The sequence below is a fragment of the Mesocricetus auratus genome, unplaced genomic scaffold (assembly GCF_017639785.1).
Source record: "Mesocricetus auratus isolate SY011 unplaced genomic scaffold, BCM_Maur_2.0 Super-Scaffold_100042, whole genome shotgun sequence".
NCBI classification, from domain to species: domain Eukaryota; kingdom Metazoa; phylum Chordata; class Mammalia; order Rodentia; family Cricetidae; genus Mesocricetus; species Mesocricetus auratus.
In genome coordinates this window covers 8,029,815-8,042,292 of record NW_024429219.1, presented here as the reverse complement: position 1 = coordinate 8,042,292, position 12,478 = coordinate 8,029,815, and the positions used below count along the sequence as shown (strand labels likewise).

The 12,478-nt window shown below is 52.4% G+C and overlaps 1 protein-coding gene across 3 annotated transcripts in view; it reads right to left on the bottom strand.

The window, feature by feature from the left end:
* Disp3 (dispatched RND transporter family member 3) overlaps positions 1–12,478 on the bottom strand; it is a 53,440-nt gene that overhangs the window by 37,741 nt on the left and 3,221 nt on the right. The window lies entirely within an intron of this gene.

Here is a 12,478-nt window from a genome sequence, read left to right as displayed (position 1 = left end):
TGTCTCCTGCTTGTGGGTCTGCCTGTCTCACGAATCCCGCTCAAGGGAAAGAAAAGGAAGCAAGGAGAAGATCACAGACACCCCCAGGCATCACTGTCCTGAGCCTTGGTCCTGCCTTCCCGATGCCCTCATCCCCAGCCCTTCCCAGTGACCTGAACACTCCATTTCAAACCAGGAGACTGGTGACAGCTTAACCACTCAAAGGGGGGCAAAACCACACACATGGGGTGAAGCCAACGCCCCGATAGCTGAGCTGGAATCTCCGACACTCGTTAAGATAATTATAGCATCATAATTAGTTCTGCATCCACTGTGCCACAAGGATTTTTCATCCACCCTCCGTCAGCCTCACACCAGCCCTTGCAACAGAGGAATGTGAGCAGCCCCATTTTACGGAAGAAAAAAAATTCACAGAGAACATTGATATCTATATATAGCCAATGGCTCTGTTTCACCAGAGGACACTAATACGGGGTGGCGAGTGGGTGGGTGGGGGCAGCTAAGGGGCAGACAGAAAGTGAGATTGGCCCAGGGAGCCCTACCGTAGCAACTAGATATTAGGGCAGCTCCAGGATTTTCTCCCCGGAAACCCAGGTCCTGTCCTGGAGACACAGCTCAACAAGGAGAGTACTTGCTTAACCTGTGTAAAAGACCCTGGTTCAAACCACAGTTGCAGAAAAAAAGAAAATTCCAGATCCTAGCTGGGGAACGCTCCCCTCCCCGCAGACCTCCAGAAAAAGGCAGATGCTACTTCTCAGAGCCTTTCATCCTTCCTCCAGCAAGACCCACTTACGTCTCTCTGCTCATCCCAGGGGCAAGCTGGCTGAGCTAGATGCCTCGACTTCCCCCATCGGATGTGCTCCATTCTGTTGGCTCAGGGGACCTGGACTATGCTAGGAGCCTAGGTGGGGTGGAAGAGGAAAGGGGTGTGGCTGTGGTAAGCCTGACCAAGCCCCTAGTTTCTCAGAGAAGGGCAGGCTGCTGAAATGGAGCAGACAAAGGACGGCCGTCCTCCCAGGCCGACAGCTGGTGAGGAAACTGGGCACTGACTCGTAAACCCAACAGCTCAATATATATCAGGCAAACAAGCTTTGCCCTGGGCAGTATATCAGCCAGGGTGCTGTCCCAGAATCCCCAGAGAAGCCTCACAATCAGGACCCAGAAGCTGCTATCCTTTCTGCCATTCTGTGGATTCCCTCTGGTGGGCTCGGTGGGACAGGACTGGTCCCCTGACAACAAGAGGTTATCAGAGGCTTGAAACAACCGTGTGTGGCTTGATTCCAGGGACGAAGGGTAAGCTGAGATGTTCCGACTGTGTAGCTGGCTAGAACTGGGTTCAAATCCCGGTACTGCCACTAACTAGGTGTTTGGTACAGGAGTGTTTCTCCCTTCATAAAATGGTGGGAGACTTTCCACTTTCCTACTACACACTATGTGCTTTTTTAAAGTCACATTTGTTTATTTATCGTGCGTGTGGGAGGAGATTGGGGCACACCTTGTTGGAGTCAACGTTTTCCTTTCGCCATGTGGGTCCTGGGGACCGAACTTAGGTTGTCAGGCTTGGAGGCAAGAGCCTTTAGTTGCTGAGCCATCTCGCTGGCCCTGCTCTTCTAATTCAAACCACTTCTCATCTGCCCTCAGTTCACGAGGCAGCTAGCTGCCTGCAGGGTAGGGTTGGATGGAGTTCCCGCAGTCTGGAGGCAGAGGCCATCCTTTTAGCCACACTGGCTGCCTAAGGGACTCCACCCACTGATATCTCCTCCTCTCCCCCATTTTCTCCTCTCCTCTCCTACCTTGTGTAGCTCAGGCCTCTTCCCAGACCCATCAATCAGCCAGGACCCTGGAGCCTGTAAAGCAGCCTCAGTGTCATAGAGAATAAGACAAGGAAAGCTTAATGTAACCAGCGGCATGAAGAGAAAACGGGAATTAGAACATACTCCCAGATATTCCTGGTGGGAGGGTCGGAAGGTTCCAGAAAGCCCACCCTGTCACCCCTTCCCATCACACTCTGACCACTGCCTGGAATGCCATGTGGGCTTCGGGAGACTGGGACCCCCTGGGGTTCAGCCATCTCTGCAGCTCCCCAGCCCCTAGAAGACTGGCTTAATAAAAAAGAGAACGAGCCCACAATGGAGGGTGAATAACCAGGGCTATAAAAGCCAAATTGGATTCCTTCCTGGCTGATGAGCTCAGGGCTCCTCTCTCTCTCTAAGACCCGATTAGCAAATATGTAAAACCGCTCTTGCTTCCCTGGTTCCAGGCAGCTCTCCCCGGAGCTTCCTCAGGAGGTGAAGGAAGCCGGGATGTGCACCTGCAACAACAGAGCCGTCCGACCTGCCACAGACCTGCTGTGTGGCCTAGAACGAGTCATCTCTGGGCCAGCAGTTCCCCAGACAGTGATGGGGAAGAGTCATCTTAATCTAAGTTCCCCAGACAGTGATGGGGAAGAGTCATCTTAATCTAAGTGGCGTGGGGGGGGGCAGTGGAAAGGGATCTGAGTGTTGGGGGAGCTGCCCCCCACCCTGATCACAAGCTACTGTGTAATCGGGTAAGGGGGAGTTGGCACTCAAGGACAGTGCAATAACATCACACTATGTGGGCGGAGCTAGCGGAATAGCCAGTAGCTACATGCTGGATGCCATGGGCTTCCCCGAGACACAACACGGCATCTGGTCACCTTACAGCGCCTAGTTCTGGGAGAGGACACTGATACACCCAGACCCCACCCATGAGCCCAAGCATGTGACTACACTCTTCAGGGCCAAAGACCTCTCAGAGAGAAGCTGGAGGGAGTGAAGAAGTTGTAGGATAAACAGGAGCCTAAAGCAGGGTGCTCCAGCCTTGGGGGAGCAAGTGTGACTGGTCCTGGGTGGAAGGAAATGAGATCTCTGGGACAGCACCCTTACCACTGAGAACTTGGGGCTTCTGACCCCCCAGGCTTACGAAGCGCAGAGTAGACCAGTACCTGATGAGAGAGGCGGGGGATGGTAGAGGCCACCCAGGCCCCGTGTACCCACGCCCGAGTCGTTTTCTGCCCATCCTTGATCTTCTCAACCTAGGAGACTTGGCCACTGAGCTCTACAGCAGCTTCCAGCTTGCAGACCATTCGCTATCGTGTTTTCTACCCCGAGGAATGATTTCCAATTTGCAAAGCAGAAAGCTGCATCTTTTAAAGGCCTATAGGGGCTCATTTGAGCCTGAACTTCTCACTGTTAGATTTTACTTGAGTTTGACATATTTGAAAACGCTGGGCTCTAAAATCAGCCCTCATGACCCTCACTAGTGTGCACACTCACGTTCACACACTGTGCTCTGGATGGTGTGCACACTCACGTTCACACACTGTGCTCTGGCCGGGGTGCACACTCATGTTCACACTCTGTGCTCTGGCCGGTGTGCACACTCACGTTCACACACTGTGCTCTGGATGGTGTGCAAACTCACGTTCACACACTGTGCTCTGGCCGGTGTGCACACTCACGTTCACACACTGTGCTCTGGCCGGTGTGCACACTCACGTTCACACACTGTGCTCTGGCCGGTGTGCACACTCACGTTCACACACTGTGCTCTGGCCGGTGTGCACACTCACGTTCACACACTGTGCTCTGGCCGGTGTGCACACTCACGTTCACACACTGTGCTCTGGCCGGTGTGCACACTCACATGCATACACTGTGCTCTGGCCGGTGTGCACACTCACATGCATACACTGTGCTCTGGCCGGTGTGCACACTCACGTTCACACACTGTGCTCTGGCCGGTGTGCACACTCACGTTCACACACTATGCTCTGGCCGGTGTGCACACTCACGTTCACACACTGTGCTCTGGCCGGGGTGCACACTCACATGCACACACTGTGCTCTGGCCGGGGTGCACACCACGTTCACACACTGTGCTCTGGCCAGTGTGCACATTCACATGCATACTCTGTGCTCTGGCTGGTGTGCACACTCAGTGTCTACTCCAGTGACGGTCTAAGCTGAGCCCCAGCTGGGACAGCAGGACCGCGGGGCCCCAGGAGAGAAGTGAATGAAGGCTTCAGCCTTGAAGATGGACACCCTGCTTTGCATTGAGGGTGTGCAGATGAGCTCTCCTGCCCGTGCCCAAGTCAGTGTTTTTTTTCCCATTGACTGCTGACTGTCAGCTCTGGCATCCATGGAGGAAGTATGGTCAATGCTGGAGGAGAGCCTGGTACTTCTCCTCACTTAAGATTGGCTCAGGGACCATAGCAGGCCAGGAGTCCAGCACTGCTCCAGTCCTCAGCCCAGCCCATGACGATTCCACTATCTATTGAGACAGGCAGGAGTGGGTCGGAGCTGAGCAGCTGGGGCCAAGCGCTCTAGGTGGAGAGTGGAACCTCAAGAGACGATCCTCAGCTCTGCAATTTGTATCACAAAAATACTGGGGAGACTCAGGGCCCCAGGGCGAAGATCTGGAGAGTCCCACTAAGGCCACATGGTCCCTCCTGCAGTGCCCGTCTCACCTGTTCACCATGATATCCTCAAGTCCCATCCCTGCCTACTGTTTGCACTCCCATCAAATGGGAAGGCTGAACCCAATGAGCTTCAAAGACAGTCCACTTCTGTCTTCCAGAGTCTCCAAGGGGCCAGGATGTAGGGGGTAGCACAAGAGCTAGATGGAGCTAGCTGGGAAAGGAGCTGTTGGCCCCTGAGATCTTGGGGTCACAGCCCCCATTAGCATTGTGCCCTCCTAGAGAGATTCGTGGGGGACAGGGGGATCCCATAACTGAGGGCAGGAGACGGAGTGAGAGAAGGAGGCTCACAGGATCAGATCATCTTTCCTTGTCTTGAGCCAGTGGGGTTGCTGGCCCCACATCACCACAGGGCAAGGAGAGCTACATGAGGAGGCGGGAATCTAGGAACATTTTGATAGAGGACAGCAGAGGGAGAAGCAACTCTTAGTCTTCTGGGCAGGTGAGGGCGGCAAACAAACCACACTGATCCTTATTCAAGTGCTGCCCCTGGCTAAATTGGCAGCAGTGGGAAAACAGCTGCTCCCACCCCCTGATGGCAGGCCCTGCCATGACCCTAGACTTGGACTTGGCTTTATCTACCATCCATCCATCCCTCCAGGAGAGGAATTTATTAGGGTCTCTAGTCCAGAGACAAAGATCCCTCCCCAGGCTTCCCAGACTCCGAAACCTCCTCCAGTAACAGGGCAGCTCTTCCTGGAATAAGGGAAGTTTTTTGAAGATGAGGAGGGAGACATAGTCCCTTCCCATTGTCAGTACCTGGGGCCTGGCCCTGCCAAATCAAAGCCCTGATTACCAAAGTCCATCAGTTACATCCATCCATCCACCTATCCACGCAACCACCTATCCAGTGTCCATGAATGTGTGCGTTCATACATCATCTACCTAGCCATGCTTGCACCTACCCATCCATTCATCCATGTATGCATGCATTTATGTAGACATACATAAATACATACATGACCCATCCATCATCTATCCTCACTCATGCATGCATCTACTTAATTGTATATCCATGCATCCATGAAGACAGCCATCCATGCATTCATCCATCATCTATCCATTCACCCATACATGCATACACCCACACATTCATGTTCATAACTGTCCACCCATCCATCCATGCATCATCCATCTTAGTATCCATGCATTCACCCATATATGAGTACATAAATCCATCCTCTTATTCATCCATCCATCCATGCATCAAGCCAGCCACCTACACACCCACACAGGCATGAAACCATCTATGTACCCATCCATCCATGCATCCATTCCACCTTACTGGTACTCTCTAAATAAATAGACTGTTATTTTGTTAAATCATCCTAGCCTTGTCTTTGTGGTACCTAAAATTCTTCTTCCCAATGGATTCATGAACCTTCTCACCCTCGATCCATTCTCAAGCTCACTGATGTCCAAGAGTCTCTCTCAACTCTGATATGTCTTTGCTTATCGCAGATTCCAGCTCCGTCACTTCAGATGGTTTGCTCCGATCCTGTCAGACCTGCTAGGGCCTTGCAGGTCACATGCAGCAGCTGCCACTGCAATACTTGCCCCAAGCCAGAGCAGAAGGATTGCCGTCTGGTGGCTGATGCTTTTCCAAAACATGATTTTGTTCTGCCTTAATTTCTCTCAAGTTTGGTTGCAGGCAAGAACCAAAAACCAGTATCCTGTTTTTGTGAAACCACTCAACTGAGTTTTCCCACCAGCAAAGGCTTTGCAGCCAGGAATTCTCAGATGCTACTATATCTAGAGGGACCTGGGACCCAACTGTGTCTATGAGGGACGGAAAGGGGTAACGACCTGAATGAAAACCAAAGGATGTCCTGTCAGATGGCCACATCTGGACATCTGGAGAGTGATCTGTTTGGCTGCTTGGCAGTCAGGACTGAAAATGGCCAGTCCCCATCCAGAGCCAGACATACAAACTACCCAGATCACTGAGGACCAAAAGGTAAGCAAAGGCTAAGCTGTGAACGTCTTCCTTGCATAGCGGTCTGCCATCAGCTTGCCTGGTTTAAATCCTGTCTTGGATGTTTCCCACTTCACCTGTCTGTGCTTCCCGTTTCCCACTCTTATGATGGACATAGCAAGTGTCATCTGCTGCCAAGTGAGCATGAGGACAAAATCTACAGAATGCAGCCTGAGTAGCAAACACTCAAAAAATACGCTGCCTGGGGCTGGAGAGACGGTTCAACAGTTAGGAGCACTTGTTCTTACAGAGGACAAGCTCCCCATGGTGGCTCATAACTGTCCATAACTCCAGTTCCAACGTATCCAATGACCTTTCCCAACCTCTGTGGGCACTAGGCACACATGTGGTTCACATATATACATGCAAAGGAAACACTCATTCACAGCTGGGTGGTGGCAGCGCACGCCTTTAAACCCAGCACTCAGGAGGCAGACGAAGGGGGAATCTCTGTGAGCTCAAGGCCAGCCTGGTCTACAGAGGAGTTCTAGGACAGCCAGGGCTACACAGTGAAACCTTATCTCAAAAAAAAAAACCCTCACTCACACACATAAACAAAATTTTAAAATCTCAAAGTATGCTGCCTATTTTTGGAGTCATTCTTATCACTGGGATGACCACTCTGCAGCTCAACCCCAGCAAGGCTCATAAGAAATCCCCCCTCCCGTGATAGCACCAAGGTCAGGACCCCAGTACCCCAGCATCCCAATTTAGCATCATCTTCCTATCCTTGAACTCCATGTAAGCCACCGTCCCGAGTCAGGAAAATCACTAACGCCCCTTCAGGACAGGACTGGCTGCCATCACCAGTCACGGCTCCTTTCTTACTGACCACGCGGCATGTTTGTGCTGGATATCAGGACCAGGTGTCAGCTGGGAAGAGCCAGCTCCATGGCCCCTCCCACCGCAGCCACCAAGGCAGGAAGCACGACTGGTTATTAGAGCATCCAGGGAAACTTTCTCCCTGACCTGGAGAAGGACACTTGCTAAGTACCTGGTCCCTTTTTCTGTTTCTGGCTCGGATACACCATCACCTTTGCCCTCAAGGCAAGAGGAGTCAGGAGTAGGAGACTCCACGATAGTCTACAAGGACAGAGATAGATCTTTCCATTTCTGAATGCCCAGTGCCTGACACGCTGTGGGGCTGTGCAGGTAGATGCTTAGTGGTGCGGGGGATTAAAAAGACCTTTTCCAAGAGGCTGAAGGCTCTGTTACTGTCCGCTAGGACACGCCTCTCTGTAGGGACCCGGATGGTACAGACTGGCATCAAAACGCGTACAGATCTTTCCATGGTCCCTGCCTCCTAGTTCCCAATCCGTTGAAACCTGAGCCTGTCAGCAATGTATATCCCAGATTCCCCATATCTCTAGGCTGGCTCCCTAGGGAAGGGCATTAAAAGGAGGAAGTGGGATGTCATACCTAGGGCACATGGGACCTGCATGCCATGACTTCCCCCCTCAAGTGGCTACTCTACCTGGAGTTTAAGGTAAAATGTTCCAACCCTACACTCTAGTGACATCCTCCAGTAGCTGGTCCCAGATGCTGCCCCAGGTTTCTTCCTTCCAGGGATTGGCAGGGACATAGTAGCTGCTAGTGCCAACAATCGTGACAAGGCTGGAGAGGTGTCATATAAATAGCCTGGGGCTGCCCAGCGGCTCCACCTTCCCTCTGGCCCCGGTCCCAAACCTCCCCTTTCCTCACTCTCGCAGTGAGCCTGCTAGCAGGGGCTTTGCTGGACCCCCATATGCTTCTTAACTGGCTGTATGACCTTGGACCAGGGACCCAACCTCTCGAGTCTCACTGTCTTCCTTCCCGTGTGAAATGGAACAAGAATGCCCGTCTTTCCGGTAGCTGTGAAGGTTAGAATATAAGGGAAGGACGCTCGGGAGCCATGCCTGACATACTATGTGCCTCAGCTACTTGTCGTTGTAGGGCTGGGGAAGGACAGGGGTTGAGGCTGAAGCCAGTGGGGACACAGAGATGGCTTGAACACTAAGAGCAGGAGCTTCATCTCTGCCCTCGAGGGCTCAATGCCACATCGGTTCAGTCCCCTTGGGCCAGCTGGACAGCTCCAGAAGAAAGCTCTTTGTGCTAAGGAGACTTGGCTTCTGGCACCAGAATGCTGTGTGATGCTGGGGGACTCACTTGCCTTCTCTGAAATCACTTCCCTACCTGCAAAGCCTCTTGGGCTCTGGTCTCTTCTGAGTTAAATTGTCTTTCATAGCCTACGTTTTACAGTGGGGCTCCACCTCTCAGGCAGCTGCCTGGGCTCCCAAGGCTGAAGACCGCCTAAGATGCAGAGCTGTCCCAACCTCAGCCTAGTCATGGCTCAGAAACACCTGGTACCCAGTCTGGAGTACCGATTCAGGTCACTGGGAGACGTGTTTGTGACAATGCTAATTAAACCCCTCAGGCAGAGAAATTTATGTTCTTTGAAAACAATCACATAGGTAGGTCTAGTTTTTTTGTTTGGGTTTTCTGAGACAGGATCTCATTACATCATCCAGGCTAGCCTTGAATTTACTAGTCTCCCCAATATTGAGATTATAGCATGCACTACTATGCTAAGCATAAGTGGTTTTCTTGACAAAGCGTATTAGATAAACAAGAAAAGAAACAACTACAACAATGCAGAATCCTGGGCAAAATAGAGACTTGTTTCATTTGAATCAAAATTCGGTGCTGCCTAGCGTGGTGGCACAGGCCTTTAGTACCAGCACTCAGGAGACAGAGACAGGAGGAGCTCTGTGAGCTCGAGGCCAGCCTGATCTACAGAGTGCATTTCAGGACAGCCAGGGCTACACAGAGAAATCCTGTCATGAAAAACAAGCCAACAAAAATTCAGTCCCAGCTTGGACTCTTCAGGCTGTGTAGCGCCAGACTGGCCTCTTTACTTCCTAGAGCCCTGTTCTCTCATGAATTCCTTAAGGATAACAACCCCCATGCCATGAGAAGATCTCAAAGCTTAAATGTGATTGCATGTGTGCGTATTTAGTGCCTGGCACACGGCAGGCATCCAACTACTGGCAGCTGCTGTTGTGGGTACTGCCATTGCCAGCCTCTCATTGCAAGCAGGGGACCTGAGGCCATCAGCCTTGTATGTCCCTTCCCAGAGAACTGGCGACTAACCCACAGGAACGAATGAACCTCCATTCACCCTCCAGCCAGGGTAGCCCTCTGGTTCTGCTGGCCTCCCTGTGCTGGTCCCAGCAGCATCCCTGCCTCCGGTCTTTGTTGAGCAGCTGGAGCGAATGCTGCACTGTCTGCCCGTGAAATGCGACTTCTGGAAAACATGCATATTTGTGACTGGGTGCATGTTTCTATTCCGGGCTGACACTGCTCTTTATTTATTTTCCCTGGGATATTGGTGCTTTGGAATCTAGCTTTGGAGGGTGTTTTGACAGACTTTGAAGCCTCTCCCGCTACTACGGGCAGAGACGGGCTCCAGTGGGCGGAGGATGGGCAGTGAGAGAGAGGGTTTCAAATGACAAGCCCCCCTCCCTTGGCTAGGACAAGGGACAGTGACCCTCACAGTCCACACCTGAGCATGCAGGAGAGGGAACACAGAGAGGAACAGGTGAGGGAATGATTTCAAAGAGGGGGGAGGGGACAAGAGCTAATCACCAAGCTTCCAATTGAAATTCTGCTACTGTCAGTTATCAGTACCAAGACTACTACTATCAACTTCCGTGTCATCTCCAGGGTCATCATTCTTGGGGTGTCTATATCTACAACCAATGGTAGGTCAGTGGTTCCCGTAGGGAACTCACCCTGTTTCTTGGCACAACACTTTGCAGCCCCCCAAATCAAGAGGCTATGAGAAACAGCTTAGCCAATGGTGCTGAGGCCTGCCTTCCCTCCCTGCAGAGATCTGACAGCCTGTGAGCAAGCTGCTTGGTTGAGTCCTAGAGACTTATAATGACTGGTGAGATACCTTGACCAGTCCCTTCTGTGAGCCCATGTGTCTGGGGACAAGGAGCTTCAACCCAGCAATCCCATCTGCCTTTGAATGATGAGGGAGGCTGGGTAGTCAGGGAAGTCCTTGTTACCAGAAAAAAAGGGACTTGGACATTTGTGGCTTGACACAGAGGACAGCCATATCAGTGCCTGCCTCCATGGAGACTAGACCTGAGCAGTAAAACCATAAGAAAATCACTCGACATCTCTGGTCCTGTTAAGAAAACCAACTGGGCATTCTCCACTCAGGAGCAGGGTGACTTTAGCAGTAGTGAGGCGTTCTGAGGAAGCGGGGATGCACCATAAATCTCTGGGAGTTGCAACCATGATTTTCAGACCCACCCAAGTCAAGTCACTCACTAGAGAGTCAGCATTCTTCATAACCAAGTCCCAAAAGGGGTCCCGTGGACTGTGCTGCCCTTTTACAATGGAAAGTCTGAAACTGGGCATGAGTCTGTCCAGGGAGCACTGGGCACCTATGACCAGTTGAGACCAAGATCTAGGTGTCCCCATTTCTACCACTACTAGTAGGATTTTCTCCAGCATTTTCTGGATTTTTTAGGACAAGAGAAGGAGACTGTCAAAGGCCAAACCAGGGCACGGGCACAGGCCCGTCAAAATGCCAACTGTCTAGCAGGACTGAGGCTCCCTGTGACCCCAGTCCTGTCTCACTGTCCAGGTTCTGGAGCCCCTCGACACACTTTTTGAGTCTTCTGGCCCTCAGATTTGCAGTAAAGGCTGCCAATGCTCTTGGACAGAAAAGCAGTCTATATACCCGAAGAGACAGGAATGGGTGAACGGAAACCGCAACTGAGGAAAGAAGCCGGAGTCAGCACTCCCAAAGGCCGGTGCCAGCATGGGTGTCAGAGGGCAGACTGGGTCAGACTCAAGTGAAGGGAAGTCAGAAAAGGAGCGAAAGCAGCCTGGAGGGATGATGGACAGGAAAGACCAAAGGGTGTGCATTTGAAAGATAACCCTGGTTAGGAGCGAACAAAGACAGTACAAGCAACCACTGCAGACCCTGGAGGGAGAAGATATGCCAGGAAGAGGCTTGAGTAGGCATGGGGGTGAAGAGGACGAAATGGACACTGAGCTTCAAACCAAGACAGTGAGGCGCCTGCATGCCTGGCTGGGCTGCTGCCCGGAGCTTCCACTGAGCGTAAAAGCTGCTTTGCTCCGTCGGGCAGATACTCTGATGCCGGAGAGGTCTGAGGTAGAGCCTGTGTGCTCGTGTGTGCACACACCAGTGTCTGTGCCTCACAGCCCGAGACCCTGTGCGTCGTTAGGTATCAGCGGGAAATCCTATGCAGTGATTTCCAGAGTCTGGGGTTTTTAAGCATGTTCCAGCGAGAGCATGGAGTGAGTGGGATGTATCCTGGTCCACAAACTGGGGCTTGTGGGAAGATTAGGCTTGGGCACGTGAGTGTGTATCTTAGATCTGTATGTGCGTTGTGTGTACCTATGAGCCACGACGGGAGTATATTTACCAGAATGGGGTGTGAATTTGTGCACGGGGTGTTCGCGAGTGATCTATGTATACATAGTGTGTTGAGCGCGCGTGCCTACAGAGCTGTAGGCTCCGGTGCGCTGTCCGCGGTACTGACCGAGGATGCGGGCAGACCAGGACCGGCACCCAGACTCAGTAAGCATCGCGGTTAGATGACACCCTCCGTGGAGCAGAGGTCCAGCAGAGGAAACCTCCAAGGAGAGGTCTCCCCTGGGGAGTTGTAAAAAGTTCTCCCAGCGGCAGGGTTGGCTCTTGGGACCCGCTGTCACTCGCGCTGGGAACCTTCCCCTGACTCTGGGCTCCACGGCTGCTCAAGTGCCCACCCCATCAGTCCTCGCTGACGTTCTGGACCGATCCAGGAACCCTCTAGCGCTATGCTTCCATCGCCTGCCGGAGCCCCAGAGGTTCCCTCACGCAGCAGCACCTGCAGCGGGTTAACCGCGGTTCAGGATTCGAAGAACATCCCGCTGAGCGCGAGTGCTCTCAAGTAGGGGGCAGCTGTAGAAGCCATCCTTCACCTTTCCCTGTGCCCTCCCTCTTC